Source organism: Castor canadensis, chromosome X (genome assembly GCF_047511655.1).
Source record: "Castor canadensis chromosome X, mCasCan1.hap1v2, whole genome shotgun sequence".
Classification (NCBI taxonomy): Eukaryota; Metazoa; Chordata; class Mammalia; order Rodentia; family Castoridae; genus Castor; species Castor canadensis.
Window position 1 is genome coordinate 34,155,117 of NC_133405.1, and position 6,553 is coordinate 34,161,669.

Below are 6,553 nucleotides of genomic sequence, written 5' to 3' on the forward strand. Positions count from 1 at the left end.
TTATTTATTCACATGTGCATACATTGTTTGAGTAATTTCTCCCCCTTTCCCCCCTCTCCCCCCCCTCCCACCTTCCCCCCTCCCCCACCCTCTCCCACCTTCCCCTCTCCCCCACCCTTTCCCACCTTCCCCCCTTAGTTCCAGGCAGGTCCTGTTCTGCCTTTATCACTAATTTTGTTGAACAAAAGTGACAAGCATAATAAGGAAGACAAAGTGTTTTTGCTAGTTGAGTTGAGGATAGCTGTACAGAAATATTCCTAGAATTGCTTTCATGTACACTTGTTATGACCCATGTTGATTCATCTCTAACTGATCTTTACCCTGGTTACTGATCCCCTTCTCATGATAACCTCTCTTGCTTTAAGGTTTCTGTATTAGTTCCTCTGGAGTGGGGACATCAAATGGTTTCATGTTTTGGGTTTTCTACCTATTTCTATAACACCCGTATGTGCTCTCCCCTTGTCATGAGATCCAAGTCCAACCACATTGCTGCATTTGCCCTAGATCTAAAGTCCGCATATGAGGGAGAACATATGATTTTTGGTCTTTTGATCTTGGCTGACCTCGCTCAGAATGATGTTCTCCAGTTCCATTCATTTACATACAAAAGATAAGATTTCATTATTCTTCATGGCTGAGTAAAATTCCATTGTGTATAAGTACCACATTTTCTTGATCCATTCATCAATAGTGGGGCATCTTGGTTGTTTCCATAACTTGGCTATTGTGAATAGTGCTGCAATGAACATGGGTGTGCAGGTGGCTCTGTAGTAACCTGTGTTGCATTCCTTTGGGTATATCCCCAGGAGTGGGATTGCTGTATCATATGGCAGGTCTATGTTTAGATTTTTAAGAAGTCTCCAAATTTTCCAGAGTGGTTGCACCAGCTTGCATTCCCACCAGCAGTGGATTAGGGTTCCTTTTTCCCCACATCCTCGCCAACACCTGTTGTTGGTGTTGTTTTTGATCATGGCTACTACCAGGGGTGAGGTGGAATCTTATGTGGTTTTGATTTGCATTTCCTTTATGGCTAGAGTTACTGAGCATTTTTTCATGTGCTTTTTTGCCATTTGAATTTCTTCTTTTGAGAAAGTTCCGTTTAGTTCACTTGCCCATTTCTTTATTGGTTCATTGATTTTGGGAGAGTTTAGTTTTTTAAGTTCCCTGTATATTCTGGTTATCAGTCCCTTGTCTGATTTATAGCTGGTGAATATTTTCTCCCACTCTGTGGGTGGTCTCTTCAGTTTAGAGACCATTTCTTTTGTTGTGCAGAAGCCTTTTAATTTTATGAAGTTCCATTTGTCCATCCTTTCTCTTAGTTGCTGGGCTGCTGGGGTTCTATTGAGGAAGTCCTTGCCTATACCTATTAAGTCCAGAGTGTTTCCTGCTCCTTCCTGTAGTAACTTTAGAGTTTCAGGTTTGATTTTTAGGTCCTTGATCCATTTTGAGTTGATACTAGTACAGATTGATAGACATGAATCTAGTTTCAGTTTCTTGCAGACAGGTAACCACTTTTCCCAGCAACATTTGTTGAAGAGGCTGCTTTTTTCCATCATATGTTTTTGGCACCTTTGTCAAAAATGAGGTGAGTATAGTTGTGTACATTCATATCTGGATCTTCTGTTCCACTGGTCTACATGTCTGTTTTTATGCCAGTACCATGCTGTTTTTATTGCTATTGCTTTGTAATATAGTTTGAAGTTGGGTATTGTGATACCTCCAGCATTGCTGTTTTTGCTGAGTATTGCCTTGGCTATTCACGGTCTCTTGTGTTTCCAAATGAACTGTATAGTAGATTTTTCAATCTCTGTGATGAAAGTCATTGGGATTTTGATGGGAATTGCATTAAACATGTAGATTGCTTTTGGTTGTGTAGCCATTTTTACTATGTTGATTCTACTGATCCGTGAGCATGGGAGATCTTTCCATCTTCTGTAGTCTTCCTTAATCTCTTTAGGAGTTTGTAATTCTCCTTGTAGAGTTCTTTCACATCCTTTGTTAAATTTACTCCTAGGTATTTGATTTTTTTTTTTTTTGAGGCTATTGTGAATGGAATTGTTTCCGTATATTCCTTCTCAGTTTGTTCATTGTTGGTGTATAGAAAAGTTAATGATTTTTGTAAGTTTATTTTGTATCCTGCCACCTTACTGTAGCTGTTTATGATGTCTAAGAGTTTTGGGGTAGAATTTTTTGGGTCTTTAAGGTATAGGATCATATCATCTGCAAATAAGGATATTTTGACAGTTTCTTTACCTATTTGTATTCCTTTTATTTCATCTTCTTGCCTAATTGCTCTGGCTAGAATTCCAGTACTATGTTGAATAGGAGTGGGGATAGTGGGCACCTTGTCTCGTTCCTGATTTTAGGGGGAATGGTTTCAGTTTTTCATTGTTAAGTATGATGTTGGCTGTAGGTTTATCAAAAATATCCTTTACAATGTTGAGGTACATTCCTTCTATTCCTAGTTTTCTTGTTGAAGGCTTTTTCTGCATCTGTTGAGATGATCAAGTGGTTTTTGTCTGTGCTTCTATTGATGTGCTGTATTACATTTATAGATTTGCATATGTTGAACCACCCCTGTATCCCTGTGATGAAGCCGACTTGGTCATGGTGTATGATCTTTCTGATGTGTTGTTGGATTCGGTTTGCCATTATTTTATTAAGGATTTTTGCATCGATAATTCATTAAGGAAATTGGTCTATAGTTCTCCTTTTTGGAGGTGTCTGTCTGATTTTGGGATGAGAGTAATAATGGCTTCATAAAATGAGTTAGTCAGGGTTCCTTCCCTTTCTATCTCGTGGAACAGTTTAAGGAGAGTTGATATTAGTTCTTCTTTAAACGTCTGATAGAATTCAGCAGTGACTCCATCAGGTCCTGGACTTTTCTTTTTTGGGAGGCTCTTGATTGCTGCTACTTCAATTTCTTTTTGTGTTATAGATCTATTCAGGTGATTAATATCTTCCTGGTTCAATTTTGGATGGTCATAAGTGTCTAGAAGTCCCTTTCTTCAAGAGTTTCAAATTTATTGGAGTATAGACTCTCAAAGTAGTCTCTGATGATATCCTGGATTTCCGTGGTGTTTGTTATCTCCTAATTTGCATTTCTGATTTTACTGATTTGGGTTTTTTCTCTCCTCAGTTTAGTCAGGTTTGCCAGGGGTCTGTCAATCTTACTTATTTTTTCAAGGAACCAGCTTTTTGTTTCATTGATTCTTTGTATGTTTTTTTTTGTTTCTATTTCATTGATTTCAGCCATTATTTTATTTACTTCTTTCCTTCTGCTTGTTTTGGTATTTGCTTGTTATTTTTCTAGGAGTTTAAGCTGTAGTATTATGTCATTGATTTGAGATCTTTCTGTCCTTTTAATATATGCACTCATGGCTATAAACTTTACTCTTAGGACTGCCTTTGCTGTTCCCGTAGGTTCTGGTAGGTTGTGTTTTCATTTTCATTAACTTCCAGGAACCTTTTAATTTCATCTTTTATTTAATCAATGACCCATTTGTCATTGAGCAATGTGTTGTTCAGTTTCCAATTGCTTGCATGTTTTTTACTGCTGCTTTTGTTGATGTCTAGTTTTAATGCATTGTGGTCAGAATGCATGGGATTATTTCTATTTTCTTATATTTGCTGAGGCTTGCTTTGTGCCCTAAGATATTATCAGTTTTGGAGAATGTTCCATGGGCTGCTGAGAAGAATGTGTATTGTTCAGAAGTTGGATGAAATATTCTGTAGACATCAGCTAGGTCTATTTGATCTATGGTGTGATTTAGTTCTAGGATTTGTTTTTTGATTTTTTGTTTGGATGACCTATCTGTTGGTGATAGGGGAGTATTAAGGTCTCCCATTATCACTTTGTTGGAGTTTATGTTTTTAGGTCCTTGAGAGTATGTTTGAGGAAGTTGGGTGCATATAGGTTGATAATTGTTATTTCCATTTGGTCTATTTCCCCTTTTATTAGTATGGAATGTCGTTCTTTATCTCGTTTGATCAATGTAGGTTTGAAGTCTACTTTGTCTGAGATAAGTATTGCTTCCCCTGCCTATTTTCGGGGACCATTGACTTGGTAAATCTTCCTTCAGCCTTTCACTTTCAGCCAGTGCTTATTTCTGTCGATGAGGTGGGTTTCCTATAGGCAGCAGATTGTTGGATCTTCCTTTTAATCCAGTTTGCCAGTCGGTGTCTTTTGATGGGGGAATTTAGTCCATTAATATTCAGTGTTAGTATTGATAAGTACGTGGTGATCCCCGTCATGTAGTTGTCTTTGTTGATTAAGGGTTTGATTATGTGTAGCTGAATCAGTGTTAGTCTTTACTTTGTTGCCTTTTCTTCTCCTGTGGTTTGGTATTGCTTGCCCTTTCATGGTTTTGTTTGCTTTCATTATCTGTGTGCAGAATTCCTTAGAGAGTCTTTTGTAGTGATGGCTTGGTGGTCATATGTTGTTTTAATTTCTGCTTAGCATGGAAGACTTTTATTGCTCCATCTATTTTGAATGATAGTTTTGCTGGGTAAAGTATCCTAGGATTGAAGTTGTTTTCATTCAGTGCTTGGAAGATCTCACTCCATGCTCTTCTTGGTTTTAATGTTTCTGTTGAGAAGTCTGCTGTGATTTTGATTGGTTTACCTTTGTATGTTATTTGTTTTTTTTTCTCTTACAGCCTTCAATATTCTTTCTCTTGTCTCTGTACTTGTTGTTTTAATGCTAATATGTCGTGGGGTAGTTGTATTTTGGTCAGGTCTGTTCGGTGTTCTGGATGCTTCCTGTACCTGAATGGGCATAGTTTTCTCTAGATTTGGGAGATTTTCTGTTATTATTTTGTTGAATATATTACGCATTCCTTTTGCTTGCACCTCTTCTCCTTCTTCAATGCCCGTGATTCTCAGATTTGGTCTTTTGATGGAGTCAGTTCTTGCATTTTCTTTTCACAGGTCTGAGTTGTTTAACTAATAGTTCTTCAGTTTTTCCTTTAATTGCCATTTCATCTTCAAGTTCTGAGATTCCATATTCTGTTTCTTCTATACTGCTGGAATGGCCTTCCATTTTGTTTTATATTTCTGCTTCATTCTTTTTTCTGAGGTTTTCCATATTGTGGGTTACTTCCTCTTTAATATTGTCAATTTTGCCCTTAAGTCATTTATCTCTTTGTTTATGGTGATCTTTGTTTCAGTTTGGTGTTTATTTAGGGTTCCTGTGATTTCATTTATTTGTTTCTATGTTTTTTCATATTCTTTAGTTTCGTTGTCTTGGAATTTCTTGAGTGCCTCATGTACATTCTGGTTGACCATGTCTAGTAGCATCTTTATGAAATTCTGATTAATTACTTGTAGAATTTCTTCTTTCAGGGTGTTCTTGTGGTCTTCGTTGTATTCCTTGGTATAGTTTATCTTTGTTTTGTTGGAGTCTGGATCTGTGTATCCATTTTCTTTATTTCGCTCTAAATCCTATACTATATTTTTCAAGGGAGAATGGTTTTCATCCCTTTTTCTTCTTCCCATATTTCCATTAGGTACCATTTCTGTCCCTGGACAAGGTGTAATTTACTATTAGCTGGGTTAGAATATTAGTACTAACAAAATCATAAGAGAAAGAGAAAAAAGAGAAAGAGAAGGAAAGATAAAAGGAAGAGAGAAGAGAGGAAAAAAGAAAAAAAAAAAGGGAGACATGGTGGGTGATCAAACAGCAAACCAGGCAACCAAACCCTTAAAGAAGGGAGAAAAAGAAAAAAAATCACCAGTTCTGGAACAGTAGGATTGCAGACTTAGTTGTTTTTACTTCTTTAGTGTCCAGTCCTGTTTGTGTGTGTCTCTTAGGCATGCTTGGAGCCCTCTAGTAGTGGCCTGGGTGGGAGCCTGGTGGAGTGGATATCTGGAGAGCCTGTAGAGCTGAGGCCAGATCCACCTGAGGGGCGAGGTTCCTGGTGGGCTGGTGGATGTGGCTGTCTCACGCCAGGCTGGTGCCTGTACCAGCGGAGCAGGGCTCCAGTCATTCCACACGGAGCTGGAGCCCAGCAGGGCCTGAGGGGCAGAGAGCCCAAGGGGCGGGGATCCGGTTGTCCCACACATAGCTGAAGGGCAGTGGGCTCAAGGGGCAGGTATCCCGGCGGGCTGTGGGACCAGCTTAGGCCTGGTGTCTGGCGTGGCTGGAGGGTGGGGATCCCGGTGGTTGTGGATCTGGCACGGGGCTGTGGCACGGCACAGCCGAGGGGCGGGTATCCCAGTGTGGGTCCGGCTCAGGGCTGGAGTCTGGCCCGGCTGAGGGGCAGGTATCCCAGTGGTGCATGGATCCGGGGCAGGTATCCCAGTGGTGCATGGATCCGGCGCAGCCCAAGAACCGGGCATACCCCATACATGGGTCCGGTGCAGGGCTGTTGCCTGGCACAGCCCAAGGGGCGGAGAGCCCGCAGAATGGAGCTGTGGCTCTGCAGGCCTACGGGGTGGGGATTTGGCAGGCTGGTGGTTCTTTTATTAGATCATGGTGTGGAGAAGCCTTCCACGATCTAAGGGTTTAGAGTGCCGCATTTTTGGCTCTCCCTGGTGCTTTACCTCAGCCAGG